This window comes from Cavia porcellus, unplaced genomic scaffold, assembly GCF_034190915.1.
Source record: "Cavia porcellus strain 051 isolate PalLab524CR breed Dunkin Hartley unplaced genomic scaffold, mCavPor4.1 scaffold_1, whole genome shotgun sequence".
In the NCBI taxonomy this organism is placed as follows: domain Eukaryota; kingdom Metazoa; phylum Chordata; class Mammalia; order Rodentia; family Caviidae; genus Cavia; species Cavia porcellus.
In genome coordinates this window covers 192,060,425-192,075,103 of record NW_026947484.1, presented here as the reverse complement: position 1 = coordinate 192,075,103, position 14,679 = coordinate 192,060,425, and the positions used below count along the sequence as shown (strand labels likewise).

The 14,679-nt window shown below is 41.2% G+C and overlaps 1 pseudogene; it reads right to left on the bottom strand.

Annotated features, from left to right (window-relative positions):
• Positions 1 to 8,427: 8,427 nt before the first annotated feature.
• Positions 8,428 to 14,559, bottom strand: LOC100731107 (Y+L amino acid transporter 2-like; annotated as a pseudogene).
• Between the last annotated feature and the right edge of the window lie 120 nt (positions 14,560 to 14,679).

Genomic DNA, 14,679 nt, shown 5'->3' with positions numbered 1-14,679 from the left:
GTAGCAAGACCCTGTCTCGAAAACAAACAAACAATGAACAGCTTGCAGTTAGAGAAGGTGTTTATTTGCTACATATGTTCTTTTTAATTGAAGGATTAGTCAATTTTAAGTACACAAAATTTTAAAATATATGCATTTAAATATATATATATATATATCTACAGTATATAGATTTACAGCAGTAAAACTACCATCCATATCAAGATACTGAACACTCTTCTTGCATATGAATGCCATGTTACTTACCAAGTCTCTTAAATGTGAAATACCTTGTAATATCCTCATTCTGCCCATTAAAATTTTGTCCTGTTATGGAAGTTTTATGATAGCTACTTTAATGACTTTTCTGGTAATTCAACAGATATCTGAATTATTGCAGTACTGACATGCGTGCCCTGCCTTTTTACTGGTGAGTTACAATTCTCCTGGTTCTTCATATGCCAATTATTTGCGGGATTTATCCTAAACATTTATGTTATTAATGTTAAATGTTATATTAAGCCATATAAAGAACATTGTTGTTCTTGCTTTAGAACACAGTTGACCAAATTAGGTTTCAGGCTGTAAGATCCTTCTGTGAGCCTTGGTTAGAATTGCGTTTTGGTTTTCAAAGACTGATCTATGCACTGGGATCTGGTCCTTGTTTGCCACCTAGTGGCCAGTCTGGTACCTGGCTGAGGGTAAATTTAGTTTTCAGTCTTTTATATGCTGATTAGACACACAGCAAACTAGGCAAAACTCAAGAGCTGAGCCTATGGGTTTCTAAATTTTATAGGGTTACTTTCTAACTTCTTCCTTCCCATGACCTCTCATACTGTTTAATTTCTTAGGATTCTTTTTTGGTTCTTCAGCTAGAAAGTTAAAGCTTTGGGAAGAACATGGTGGATAGATAGCAGCAGCTTCAGAGGCTCTCTGAAAAACCACACTTAAAATCCAGGAATTGTGCCGGGCAAGAAGTCCTAAGCAAAGGGAGATATACTTTGCCGACCCAGGAAGAACTAAACTAAGAGAAACCAACTGGAAATGCAACCCCGGTGATATAACAGGAACAGATAAGGTCTCAGCATGGAAGCTGAAGCCCGCCCCACTGGAAGCCGCAATTTGAATTTCCTGCAGCCGCTGCTGCGGCCCAATTGGCATGGCAAGGAGAGAGGCATGAAAGTTCTGAGAGTGGAAAGCGATGAATGGAGTTGAGAGCGGGATAGGCCGGGAGCCCTGCATCAACCTGTGGTGAGTGAGCAGATCAGGGACCCTTCCACAGAGTAGGAGTCTTCAGCAAAGGACATACTGGGACCAGGCAGACTAGCTGGAACAGGGTGCTGCAGTGACTTCAGTCACATATTCCCCTCTTAAGCAGGATTGGTGGGGAGTGCCTGGCTTGGGTGATACCACTGACTAAGACCCAGTAGGTAGCCCAAACCAGGTCCCAGCGCCTGGAGGTGCACCCTAGCAGTGAAGCCTTCAGTAGGTTGACCTGGAAGGGCGGGCCCAGCATAGGCTGCCCAGGTCTGTGTCTCCCTAGTACACTGCAGTGGGCGGGAACACCTAGCTGGCACAATTCAAACAAACTGTAACCGACAAAGAAAGATACTGGGCCTCCTATATATGCTTGTATAAAAGGAACAAAAAATATGGGAAGAGGGAGCAACAAGAAAGGGTCCTCGGCCTCCAATCCTGATAAACATGCAATATCAGACACGGCACCAATAGACACATAAAGCGATATCTCCAGAGCCTCATAGATGAGTTCAGGAATGAAGTTATTAATGACCTAAAGCAAGATATAAGTAGAATAGTTAGAGAAATGCTAAGCACCGCCCAAGAAAAAAACAGATGATAGAATGGAAGAACAGAAAAAAAGGGGAGAATCGTTTGATGGAGAAAATAGAGAAAACATAGAATACGTGAAACAGGTTCAAAGAGATTACCAGGAAACTAAAAACTCTATTGAAAACTGGCATAACAGCTTGAAAGAAACTAAGGACAGATTATCTGAACTGGAGGGAAGATTTGTAATATGGGAGCATGAAATGAAAAACTTCTTAAAAATAACAAAAAAACAAACAGCAATAATACAAAGGCTAGAAGATGATAAGAGGATCTATAACTTAAAAATTAAGAACATAAAAGAAGTAGGGACACAAACAAATGGACTACAAAAGCTATTCACAGAAATAATCCAAGAGAATTTCCCTAATTTAGCAAATGGTAAAGATACTCAGATGTATGAGGCATACAGGACCCCAGCCACCTACAACCCAAACAGAGCTACACCCAGGCATATAATAATCAAAATTCCAGAAATCCAATATAAGAACAAAATATTAAAAGCCATCAGAGACAAGAAACAGATCACTTAGAAGGGAACACCCATCAGAATTACAGCAGACTTCTCGGCACAAACCATCAAATCACAAAGAGTGTGGGGGGACATAATTCAAGCTTTGAAAGATAATAACCTCCAGCCAAGATTGATATATCCTGCACAACTGCCCCTAGAAATTGATGGAAAAACAAGGTGCTTCCAGGATAAAGAGGAACTAGGGGAATTTGCAACCACCAATTCAACTCCACAGAGAATACTGCAGGATATTTTAAAAAAGGAAAACACCAAGATTACAGAAATAGTGGCAGAGAAGCCACAATGAATGGAGCAGAAAACAGAAAACGAAATGAAGAAGACAAACCGACAACAAACAACAGAAAAAGAGCCCAACAGAAATGAGGCAGAGAAGACTGGATGGTAGGAACAGCTATTTTGGAGAAAACAAGACATCATAATAGCTAGTGCTGATTTAGTATCATTTTGTTTTGAAGTCCCATCAAACTTGTATTCTTCTGTCTCCATTGGTCTTAAAAGGTTGTATCTTATTGGATTTTATTATATATGATAATATAAGCAAAAACTTTTATAGACAAGGAGTTTATATAGAAACCATTGTTCATTTTCTGTCAATTGGTTCTAAATACCCTGTAATAATGTCATTCTCCTGAATGGTGTTATAGTGTCTTGATATGTTGGTGCAACAGTATATGAAGTTATACTCAAAGATTTCAAGGAAAGAGACACTATGGTAACTTTTTATGTCAGGATATCTTGTGGTGAAACACTATTTTGCTTAAATGGTTATGTTTTGAACTGCGCTGTTCTATTGTTATGCCCTCTTTTATCTCAATCCCCTTTTTTAATTATTTACTTTTTTATTTTTATCTTTTTAATTAAGGGAAAAATAAATTTAAAAATAGCAGAATACATTATAGTAACGTACTTTGATTTCCTATTAACTTGATTTGAAATCCTGTATTGCCCTCACCATCTTGTTTTGACTGATTTTCCCCTATTCTACTTTGCTGGATAGTACCAAGTTCAAAAGTATAGGCAACAACTATGAAGACAATAAGATTCATTATGATGCCCATTCTGGTTGACTATTATCTTCTTGTAAAGTCCTGTAATGTCTCCAATGCTTTGGTTTTATTCTTTACTGTTTTGTTCAATTTTATTATGACTGATGATATAGGCAATTCTTTTTAAGATAGCAAGAAGCAGCATGGTAACCATTGTTGTGATTTACATTATCTATTATGTCCATCCTTTTGATTTGACTAACTCTGTTCTGAAATGTCGCATTTGGTTTCACTCTCTTCAAAAAAAGTAATAAGAACTGTGGGAGTAATAAAACCCAAAATGTGTAATTGTCATTGTACAAAAGAAAAGAAAGTGCTCTAAAGGTTATAACTGCATATATGTTTAAGTGTATAAGATAGATAACCATATTACTTCGTTTTTTTGGATCAATGAACAAAACTGTTTGCACTCTCACTGTTTGAAAGTCCACTTTATATGCTTTAATTTTGTAACTTGTACAACTATTTCTAAGATGACAATATGTAATCTATTAACTAGTGATTTCTTACTGTTTATTTTTAAAATTTTGTATTATTTGTACCCTTTTTGTTTTTTTCTTTTTCTCCTTAAATAAAAGAAAGAAAGAAAGTTAGAGCTTTACCTAAGCCACTCTCCAAAGCTCTTCCACCATCTAGTTCATGTAAGGCCAAGTGGCAGAAGATTGGTGGATAAAGACAGTAAACACAGTACCAGTTCAAAGCTGCATATTAGGGTCTTCTGCTCCAAAGCCTCTGCCACTATTTACTTTTCAGTCCTCAGTCTCTTCCATTCGTTCTGTGTAGGTTTTGCAGCTGCATTAAGTGAGAAAACACAAGAGGTGTGTACTTGTGTCACTTTACCCCCCTCATGGTTTTTCTAACACTATTCTTAGTCTGTAAATTTTCTTTCTTTGAGTATCTTTGTGATTTTTATCAAGATGATGCTAATCTTATGAGCCATGGAATGTATGTCCTTTAAAAAATCCTCTGGGTTGGGTGTGGTGGTACATGCCTGGGAGTTTGAGGCCAGCTTGGCCTACAAGGTGAGTTTAAGGGCAGGCTGACCTGCAGAGTGAAACCCTGTCTCAAAAAAAAAAAAAAAAAAAAAAGACAAACAAACAAAATTCTCTGAAAGAGTTTTTGAAAGCTGGAAGTTTAATAAGTCCAACTGGGATTGTCTTTATGAGAGGGTTTTTAATTAAATTGCTTATACTGATTCTAAGAATATTTAATTTTTCTTCTTATATTTTTAAAGTTGTATTTTCCTAGAATTTCTGTCGCTTAAATTTTCGAAATTACTAACATAGATTGTATAACTTATGATTATTCTGTTTTTTCTGATCTTTAGTTATGCTCCCACTTTCCTGATTTTAACCGTTTTTAAAAAAAACTTTTGCCATGCATGGTGGTGTACCCCTGTAGTCCTAGCACTCAGGAGGCCAAAGCAGGAGAATACAGCAAGGTTGAGGCCAGCATGGGTTACACAGGGAGTTCAATGCCAACCTAACTATATAAGGAGATCCTGTCTTAGAAAATTTAAAAAATTTATATCTATGTGAACTGATAAGTTTCACATAGATATAAATTTGCATGTTTTTGGAGAGGGGCAATGGTTTCTTAGACATGATTTCAAAAGCATATATAGGGAAAGGAAGCCACACCTGTAATACCAGCATTTGGGATGCTGAGCCTGCAGGATTATTATGAGCTCAAGGCCACCCTGGAATACATAGAGAGACCTTGTCAAAAAAAAAAAAAAAAAAAAAAAAAAAGAAAGAAAGAGAAAAATCTCAAGACAATCTAGATAAACTAGACATTATCAAAATTAAAAATTCAAAAGACAGTATCAAAGAAATGAAAAGACGAGAAGGTAAACAGAAGGGTGATGCTTTAGCTCAGCAGGCAGAAGTACCTGTCTGGCAAGTGTGAGATTATGAATTTGATCCCCAGTACCAAAAAAGAAGGTAAATAGAGGAGACTTGAGAAGATACTTGAAAAGCATGTATCTGACAAAGGACTTGTGTTTTAGTATTTTAAAAATCCATACATGTCAACAATAAGAAGGCAAATAACTAAATTCAAAGATAAGCAGAAGTTCTGAATAGACATTTCTTCAAAAATAAACAAAAATGATTAACAAGTCCATGGGAAAAAATGTTCAATATCACTGATTCCCAGTGAAAAACAAGTCAAACCTGCATGACACAGTAAGTGTTGGTAAGGACACAGAAAAACTGGAATCCTCATTTAATGTTGGTAGGAATGTAAAATGGTACAACCACTTAGGAAAATAGTATTAAAGAGTTCTCAAATGGTTAAATATAATTAATATATAACCCATAATTTCACTGCTAGGTATATGTATTCAAAAGAAATGAAAATACATATTCATGTAAAAACTTATACAAAATGTTCATAGCAGCGTTATTCATAACAGCCAAAAAGTAGAAACAACCCAAATGCCATCAGCTGATAAATGGTTAGAGGGTAGCACAATTACACAACAGAGTAATATTTAGCCATTAAAAGGAATGAAATACTGATCCATAATACAACATGGATGAGCCTTAAAATATACAAGGTGAAAGCAGCCAGTCGTAAAGGACCACAGATTGTTTCATCCCATTTATAGAAATGTAGGAAATATACAAATCTTTATAGAGATAAAAGTAGACTGGTTTTCTAAGGCTGAAAGGTTTGAGAAAGTAACTACTAATGAGAAAGGGCTCCTTCTGAGGGTGGTGAAATGTTCTAAATTGAATTCGAGTGTGCCGTCACTGACAGACATATACCCCATGCATACACTTGAATGGGCGAGTTGTGTGGACTATGCATTCACCTCAGTGAAGCAGCTAAGGAGAGATCAGGACTCTCACTCAATCTCTCTTGGATTCCTCACTCTCAGGAGAGTCGTGACCGGCCTGCAGTGAGAGAGGCCCATCAGGCAGAGCCCTGAGCTTCTCGCCAAAGCTATGTGCAAGACTTTGCTTTTATTTGTTTGTTTTGGTACTAGGAATCAAACTCAGGACCTCGCACTTGCCAGGCAGGCACTGAGCCACTGAGCTATACTGCCAGCCTGTGAAAGTGGGTTCTCTACCTCTCTCCCCAGTCAAACTGTCAAAAACTGCATCTCTGGATAACTCAGGATCCCAAGTTTTAGTCCCACCTGGGTAAATAGCAGGAAGTTATCTATAAAATAAAATATATAAAAAATATAACTGGAAGCAGAGCTAAATGGTATGGTATCACCCCCACACACATCCAAAAGACTGAATTAGAAGACTAAGGTATTTTTCCAAGCATTTTCTGAGCATTAGAGCAAAACCCAGAAAAGAGTAAAGTCATATCAGTTCATACTAAAAGAGTAAAAAAAGTATATGAACCACTTCTCCATGTAAGAGTTGCCCCTGACTGCAAAAGGCAGGCAGCTGAGAAGGGAGCTAGAGAATTCCAGTTTGATGAAAGTCTCAGAATGCTGCTTTCATCCCTAGATTGGGTGAACGGATGACCCACGGGGAGTTTTGGTTGACCATTGTCTGGTTACTTTTCTCTCGTTGTTGAAACAAAATACTTGCCCAAAGTGAAGCAAGGAAAAGTTTATTTAGCTTACAGGTTTTTGGAGGTTTCAGTCCATACTCAGCTAGCTCCAAGGCAGGGTGGCATGGCTGAGAGGCAGCTGTTCATGGCAACCACAAACAGCAAAAGCAACGAGGGAAAAGCATGCCTCCTTCCCTTCCTTATATAGTATGCCGATTATCTCTCCCCCTTCCCCCACCCCCACCCCGCCCCAGGCAGGTGCAGTATTCACACCAAGCCAAGTGCTAGACAGTGAATCATTCACAAACACTAGATTCAGCCACTTCCATGACTGCATGAGGCTTAGGAAGGCCATCCAAACATAAACCATAACAACCATCAAAGTCTGAACTGGCTTTCTGTCTGGAATTCTGGAAAGCACAGATGTAGAATTGAAGGTAAGATAACTGTTGGGAGGTGCTGAGAGCAGAGAAGCTCCGAGCAGCACTGATGTACCTCCCATTGTCCTGGAGTGACTCTGGTGAGGTCAGTTTTCTTTGTCCTCAAGGTGGACCCCAACGTTAGCAGAGAGGGGAAAGCAAGAGAATCTACAGCACTCTGGGTGAGGACAGACCACCAGGGACTCAGGACTCTACAACTCAGCAAGTGCCTCCCAGCGCATGGGAAGGTGACTGATTAATACCCAGTGAACTGAGTTACATCTCCGTGGGAGTGATGCAGGCTGCTGAGATCACAGGTCATATGTGTTCAGATTTGTCCTCCTCCCAAGTTAAATGCCATAGCAGTATGTAAGTCTCTGGGTCATAGATGCCAGCCTGGGAAGATAGCAAAGCATAAAATCTGGAATTGAATTATTTAACCTAATTGATTTGAACTATAATTCATTCAGATAAATCTCTTGCTATAAGATGAACTAGGATGCAAGATACAAATTGTATTATGGAAAAAAATCCTTTCTTTGTACTCAAGTTTGTACACTGAACTATTGTATCCTGCACTATCAGGCCAATTCTTAACCCAGAACGTATGGAGCACTGAGTCTGTGGGGTGGGGCTTAGGGACCTTATTATTTTAAACAAATTCCCCAGATAAAATCTGAGTACAATTCAGAATCTTCGTTGTTGACCTTATTCTATTTCTTACTTTGCTAAATTCTTTCTGATCATTTAGTTGCTGTCCGGTCTCCTTATCTTTTCTTTTTCCGGGTTCCTTTTCATCTGCTTTCTCCTTGTAACCTGGTGTTACCAAGGCTACTAGTCAGTTCACTAGGCAATCTTACCTTTTCTCATAGTTCTATATATCCCACAGATTCAGGTATCTGGGAACAAACTGACAACTGTCCAACCTTTCATCTACTTTTTCTGTAGGCTTATAAGGCCTTTATTTCTTTATAAAATTTCCATTGTTTTTGTCTTAACAAAGTTTGTAAAGTTGAATTTTTAAAATTTTTATTCATTTATTTATTTATTGAGGCAGGGTTTCACCCTGCAGTTCAGGCCGGCTTTGATCTCACTTTGTAGCCCAGGTTGATCTCAAACTCGCAGGGATCTTCCTGCCTCAGTTCCTGAGTGCTGGGATTACAGGCATGTGTCTCCACACTAGCTATTTTTATCCTTCTTGGAGCTCATGGTGATCCATAAATCTGTGACTAGATTTTTTTTTTATCAATTTTTGGAAATTCTTAGCCATTTTAACACATTGCTCCTCTTTCTCCTCTGCTTCTAGCTAAAACTACATGTATATTAACCCTGTTCCTCATATCCCATGTTTTCCATGCCCTTTGCCAGTTTTTTCATCCTTTTTATGTTTCAGCTTCCAGATTTTTCTGTGCTATTCTTGGTTCATTAATTTTCTTTCAGCTACATTAGTATTCTTAAGTTATCTACTGAGTTCTTAAGATCAGGTATTATAAATGTAAGTTTTAGTTCTCACAATTTTATTTTTTTAAGTCTATATTTGTATTTTGTTTGTTTGCTTTTTGGTATTGGGAATCAAACTCACAATCTCCATGCTTGCCAGGCAGGCACTGTGCTGCTGAGGTATATCACTGGCCTAGGTTTCTCACTTTTAAACTGCCAAGTTCTCAATATTTTAATTACCTGAACTCACTAATCCTACTTGTTTTAAAATCCAGGTCTGAGTCGGGCATGGTGGCACCTGCCTATAATTCTAGTACTCTGGGAGGCTCAGACAGGGGGATCATGAGTTCAAACCATTAGGAACGCAGATCCTATCTTAAAATTTAAAAAGTTTTTAAATGATTGGGAATATAACTCAGTGTGAAATCTCTGAGTTTAATCTCCAGTATAAAAAAAAATTGATGCTTTGGTAACTATTTTATGAGACCCATGGGATCTCTTTTTATTGTCTATTCTTTCCCAGTCCCTGATGTTTGCTTTTTATATTTTGCGTTTGCATCCTCAGTTATTTTTGCATGAAATTGTTTTCTCATGATCTATTTGGTCTTGCTTTTGGAAGGAAGCTAGAGTAAGAGTGATAGGAAGCCTGAGTCACTTTCGTTCCACCCAGGCTATGACTGGAAGCTGGGCTTCACTCTACTCTCACTTTATTCCTTGTGTGCATCCTTCATGGTCCCAACAAGGAGCCAGGCCTGTCTACCAGGGTCCCTCTTTTCTGGTAGGCCTTCGACTACTGCCTACGCCCCAGCCTCATTTGTTGAAAGCTCTGCTCAACTTCTCACCCACGCTTTCAGAACCCTCAACAGACTTAGGGCACAGTGACCCCAGACATTAGGCTCACCTCATCCTCCCGCTTCCCCTGGAACACGATCCCATAATTCCACACTGCTGTGTGCAGCTCTGATGCCTTCAGACAGGGCTTGAAAACTTTTCCCTAGCATTTCTAATTTTTCTCAGTAGAGGAGTTGTAAAGCTGTCCACTGTTTCTGGACACAGAACCTTCTGTCTCTAGAAGCTCAGCCTCAGTTCCAGTATCCTGCTGAAAGCCCCCTCTGTGTGTCTGGTTCTGTGCTCACTGCATTCACATTAAACCCCAACTGCCTCACCCACTGCCCAATCACCCAACTTGCTTTTCCTGTTGTGGTTCTTTCTGGTCATGGTTTTCAAAGCTATAAATCTAATCTGTGAATATTTCTTCCCTGTCTCCCTCCCCCACCTCCATAAGCTATCATTCTGTTTTTGTTCTTTAGTTGAGAGAGGGTCTCACTTTTAGTTCAGGCTGGCCTTGAACTCACTATAGCTCAAGTCACGATAATCCTCTTGCCTCGGCCTCCTGAGTGTTCAGATTATAGGCATGTGCCAAGATCCCAGCTTGTGTCCATTATTTTTCTGTCACCTGAGCCCTCTACTCTATTCCCTAGAATATCATCTGTGACCCGTCGCCTTTTTCCTGACATTGCAGCTCTTTTTTCTGCTTTCTGAGCCCTCCCTTATGCTTAGAATTGATGAACTACCGACAACTTTCAAAATAGAGGTCTGGCCAAATTTGAGGGCTCCTTACGGCCTCTGTACATATGGAATAATCCTCACCTTGGAATCAAACCCTACAGAGTTTGAGCTCCAGCACACTTTTTTCCCCATCTTTCTGAGACAGGGTCTCCTATGTGGTAGTGAGTTTGAGGCCAGTCTGGGCTACATAGAGTTCAGGGCCAACCTGAAATACATAGGGAGACCCTGTCTCCAAAAACCAAACCAAACAAACAAACGAACACCAAAAGTGTTTTAGTGATTATCTTTTTTAAGTAATTACCTTTTTTTCCCATCAAAAATGCATGTTTTTTTTAGAAGTTCGTTTTGTTACCTCTCACTATCTCTGAAGGCATCTTTGATCTCTGGTTGGTTTTTGTTGTTTCTGGTTTGCTTTGGGTTTTTTTTTTTCCTGTTGTCATTTTTTTTTGTTTTTCCCCTCATAGTTCTTATATTTACTATTGACCAATTTTAAAGACAAGTAGTCCATAAAGGGTGCTAAGCAAGCAGCTTCTTTTGGCCCAAGATGAACTGCTACACAAGCCAGTGTGGCAATCCTGTCCAAGAAGATTCTTGCGCCAGCCTGACTTGATGACCCAATCTGAGCACCAAAGTAGTTGCTTCCACTCTTACAGTCAGTCATTTGAGGCTGAAGCAGCCTTTCCCTGGATCTTCAATGATGTCCATAGAGAAAATGAAAGTCTACGAGTTAACAAGAGCTTCCCGAGTCGACAGCCCTATCAGGCCTCTAGCAACGGAAAGCAACACTGCTCCCATAATTCTTCAGAGGGCACTGCTGAAATGCTGATGATCTCTTTCCATCAGCATACTGCTGGAGTGTGAAGATCCAAGACATGTATTCTCCTTGCAGAATTTGGGAAATGGGAAAAACACTGTTCTCATATTGTTTAAATAAAGTTTTGCTGTCCATTCCCTCAAAACCCAAAAGCCCTATAACCCTCTCTCCAGAGAAGAATTTTGAGCCAGCGAAAAAACATTGTAAGTCAGATGGATGGACCAGATCAGAGGAAAACTTCCCCAAAAGTAGCCTCTGGTAGATTCCTGCTTCAAACTGCTGTAAACCACCAGCCCTGGTCATTAGCCTAGCATTCCTTCTTCCCCACTGCAACTTATCAAATGTTTTTCCAGGACTGTACCTATCTATCAAGAGGGATACTAACATTTCTCTCTCCTCAATTTCCCCTGAGGTCCCAACTCTGAGAATGCCCCCATAGCTTACCAATGGGTGAGTGGTGGCCCGGAGCACCCTTACAGAATGTAAATGGACAAGTTCTTTTAATTCAAGGATGTGGCTGTGGTCACGGGTAGTCAGTCTTGTGAATCTTGGGGGATGTCACCTCTAGCCTCCAGTCAATCTTCTCTCAGCCTTTCTTTCTTTGGCTGCATCTAGCTCAGTCAGGATGCAAAAATAAAGCTGGTAATAGCAGCCAGGACTTTCTGAACAAAGAGTAGTCTCCAGGACTCTGGCAAGTAAACAGGAACCCCAGAGAGTAATTCCAACACCAATGAGGGAATTGATGGTATCACTGAAGAGAGGCACAATCACCAGAAACATGGAGCATATGCAAAATGTATTCGGAAAAACAGGCTCAGCTTTAGAGGCAGGGGCTGGTCAGTCTCCTTCCAGCAGAGTTGGACAACAGAGAGGCCCACAGAAAATTAGAAGCTGAAGCTGAAGTAGTTGATGAGCAAGGAAACATCTTCAATCAGGCACATGAGGGTCATAGTGCAACTGAACAATAAAGCAGGGATGGGTGTAAAATGTTAATAGTAGACCATGGACAGGTCTGGGAGATGGCCCTCTTGGGAGCCCACAAAGAACAACCCTGGTGAAGCATTAAAGCTCCCAAAGCAAGATGGGGCAACGGCAATGGGAATGATCCAGCTGAACACGACAAACGTCTGGTCAGCAAATGTCACAGCCACTGCATCGCTGATCCAGACATCTGAAACGCTCAGCACTGTGTAACAGGCCACACTGTTCAAGATATAAATCAGCATTGCAACTGGTATGGAGATCCCAATAGCCAAGGGCAAATTTCTTTCAGAGTTTTTTTTATTTCTGTTACAAAATCAAGGGTGTTCTAACCCAAGTATGACAAGAGAGAAGAGGGAAGAGTACACGGCCAGAGAGAGGTCTCCCACATTCCAAAAAGAACCCTCAAAGGCATCTTGACAGTGTTCAGTGACCCTGACGCAGCTCAACAAGGCCTGTGATAATGACTGGTGCTAGCACCTTAGGCTAAGTGAATGCACTCTGTCTGTACTCATGTGCCCCAGTTGACACAGGCAGTTCACAGATGTCAGCAAGGAGATGGCAGGTCAGGATGGGGGATCGCAGAGGGGAAGAAGGGCTAATGACACAGTTGGTGAAGGTGATGGAAATGATGGCCGGATTGCTAGGCTCAACAATCAGCAATGAGACCCACAGGATGAAGGCAAAGCCTCCAAAGGCCTTAGAACATAAGCATAACAGGCCCCTGACTTGGTGATGGTGGTCCCCAGCTCCACATAACCAAGGGCACTCAGAACAGAAGAGACTACCAAAGGCTCACATAACCAGTGATATGACCCGTAGGGGCACAGAGGCAGTGTCTCGCAGCACCTCCTTGGGAGAGACAAAAATCGCTCAACTAACCATGTTGCCCACCACCAGGCTAACCCCACTCAGCAGGGAGATCTCCTTCTTCAGCTGCACAGCTTTTGGGGACCTTGTAGGTAGTGAGCTGACATCATCTATCTTGGACTGGCTAGCACCAGGGAGAAGATGGTAGATGGGCGTGGGACTCTCAAACTCCTTGGCTGCCATGGCAAATAGTTTCTAAATACCTGTGTTTACTGTAGCCTCCAATTATAGACACATCCAGGATACTGTCGCTCAAGGCCAAGGTCCCTAAGCTCCACACTCGTCTTTTTTCTAGGTTTTACCTCTTTTCCCCTCCCTTGAAATAGTCTCTCTATTGCTCAAACTGTCCTCAACCGAGGGATCCTCCTGGCTCAACCTCCAAGCTGCTGGGACTACAGACTGGTGCCACCTGACGTATTTTGTCTTTACTTGTTAAGGTGGTGAATGAGAAAGATTCTGTTGTCACTGCATAAGCACCCTGCACTCGCTCCTCAAGACAAAATCTTCCTCAACGTGAGCATGACTAATTGGGATTATTTGTCCTATGGTGTAGGAAAAATTAGCCATGTTACTATTATGTCCTTGATTTAAAAAAAACACTTAACTTAAATCCTATGTACTTCGGGCTAGCCTTGAACTCACTATGTAGCCCTGGGTGGTCTCCAGCACGTGGTGGTCCTCCTGCCTCAGCCTCCCAAGTGTCACCATGCCCAGGTAGTGAAGAACTCGACATGAAGAAAGTTTCTGCTGTTCTATGCTGGGAACGGTTTGTACACAGGGGCTGTGAATAGAACTATCACGGAAGTCCCAAGAAATTCGGGTTTCCTCTTGGCCACTATCCCCTGAAACACTAGGTGAAGCAGGTGCTCACTGTGGAATTTTCCACTCCTAGAAACCTACCCCAGCTTCAAAATGGCATACTATATTGGCTTCAAAAGCCCTTAGCCCAAGATATATTCTTTGTCTCAGTCTTTTAGGCCTGCCTGAACTACATCCCAAGATCCCGTCTCAAAAAGAGAAAGAAAAAACAAGTTCTTCGGGGCCCGCTTTTTTGTAAAAATGACATTTTCATTGTTTTTGAGACCAGTCTCTCTGGGCAGACCAGGCCAGCCTTGAACTCGCCAAGTCTCACACGCTGGCCTCAAGGAACTCGCACTCCTCTGGTCTCGGCTGAATTACAGGTGGGAAAATTCAGACATAAAATCAATTATATTTAATCTACATCAGCCGGCCCCAAGGAGCAAACAACCTATACTATGTGAGTTACTATTTTTTCTTAATAAAAATAAATCCAGTCCAGGTCTGTAAAATAAACCCAGTCCAACAATCCCAGGAGGGAAGCAGTGCGGGCTTATCCCCATTTTTAAAACCAGGGAACTAAGATTCAAAAAGCCTAACTGGCTTGTTTTGAAGCCCGCTAGCCGCAGCTATCCAAACTTCACCTCATCTGGAGACTCTCAAAGAGGGCCGAGCCGCGTCAGCTTCCAGCCCGCAGCCGCCAAGGCCAGCTGGCTTTCAGAAGACTGCACTTCCGCCTGCCCAGCCCCCGCCGCGGGGCGCACTGGCCTCCCAGTCACGGGTTTTCCCCGAGGCCCGCCCTGCTGCGCGCCGATTGGACAGCTGCTCACTCCGGATTGGCTGCTCCCTTTCCGGCTCTCTGCG